The 1,658-nt window shown below is 40.4% G+C and overlaps 1 pseudogene; it reads right to left on the reverse strand.

Moving 5' to 3' along the window:
- Window positions 1-296: 296 nt before the first annotated feature.
- On the reverse strand, window positions 297-838 carry LOC141491996 (transgelin-2 pseudogene; annotated as a pseudogene).
- Window positions 839-1,658: the final 820 nt, after the last annotated feature.

Below are 1,658 nucleotides of genomic sequence, written 5' to 3' on the forward strand. Positions count from 1 at the left end.
AGGAGTCAGGTACACCCTGAGTTTTTGTCCAGAAGAGAGGAAGATGGGGTGGTTGGTCCAGTTTTGCTGATTTAGGGGACTGGAAGTGTATATATCAAGATCATCAAGTGTATACATCAAGGTGAAAAGGCATTTGCTCATCACCTGTACACACAACAGAAAAAGCTGTGCCATCAATGGCTGGAGAATAGGGAAGATGAGGGAATAGAAGGGATTTGAGAGTTCCATGGGCTTCCCAGGAATGTCACTGTTAGAAACATATTAAGCACTCAAAGGAGGATGAGAAAGAGTAGTAATCAGAGGATCTGGTATGGCATCCCATAACCAGTCATGCCTGCCTGAGATGCAACCCAATGACATTCTTGCCCTCCTGCAGTTGGTTATTTGTAAAGTTTCAGGGATTCTCTTCAACTTCTTAGGGAACCAGTTATGATCATCACCCCAAGGTACTGCCAGCCCATCAAGGTTCATAATGTGTTTGCTGCACACAGGCCATATTCTTTCCTTCCCAGAGGTCTACAATTTGGAAGATATCAGTGGCATTGATACCATAGTGTTCTGCTGCCTGCAGGAACTGAGAAATTGCTCCATCAGCTTGAAGGCCATCCCTGAAGCTTGTATCTTCTTTACTGGACCCTGGCCTTCAGGGTATAGCCTATTGATGAGCTCACATAGCACTGTGCCATCCTTGAGCCAGTTTTGAAATTCTCTCACCCAGGTTGGGGCCATCCGACATGCCTGTGGCATTGTGTGATGATCTAGGTCAGCATCATACTGCTTCTCAATTTTCTGCTGTACTTCCCCAGCTCAGTTCATAAGCAGGAACCCTGTTGGCCATTCTGAGATGGTAATGCAGGCATCTTTACCACAGAGAGGATAGAGGGTGGGAGAGGGTTTGGGTGTGGTGAGTGGAGTCTGGCCTATATATTTTTAAAATTTTTTTGCAGATAAGTGATTGTCCTGCATTAATGGAGGAGGTTTACATATTAGAATTTATCCAACAGGAATAAAATAGGTACGGAGAGACTGTTTGTTGTTCAATTATAGCAAACTGTGTCCTATTTGGGGTTTTCTTGGCAAAAATACTGGAATGGTTTGACTCCATTTTCTTCTTCAGCTCATTTTACAGATGAGGATATTGAGGCAACCAGGGTTAAGTGTCATATTCAGTATCACACAACTAATAAGTATGGTGGTCAGATTTGAACTCCTGGCTCCAGGCTTAGCACGCTATTCTCTGTACTACATAGGTACCCTAGACATACATGTTTTTATTGTTTTTTGAACAAGAGTTGTGATTTTGTTGCTATTGGGAATGCCCAGAGGGGGAACTTACCCTATTTATGTGAATTGGCACACTTGATCTTGAAAGCCATGGAGAGAGGTACTGAAAGTTTTAAATGACTTGCTCAAGTTCATACATCTAATGAGATTTGAACCTAGATTCTAATTCCAAGACCAAATACTATTCATATCTACATATCTATATATCTATATAGATAGATAAATCTACATCTGTCTCTCTATATATGCACATATTTATTTATACAAATACATAAATATACTCATATATAAGCATATATATACAGTGTACATCCCACCTTACATATACATAAATATGTTTAGTACATAAATTTATATACACATACATGTGTATG

The sequence above is a fragment of the Macrotis lagotis genome, chromosome 6 (assembly GCF_037893015.1).
Source record: "Macrotis lagotis isolate mMagLag1 chromosome 6, bilby.v1.9.chrom.fasta, whole genome shotgun sequence".
NCBI classification, from domain to species: Eukaryota; Metazoa; Chordata; class Mammalia; order Peramelemorphia; family Peramelidae; genus Macrotis; species Macrotis lagotis.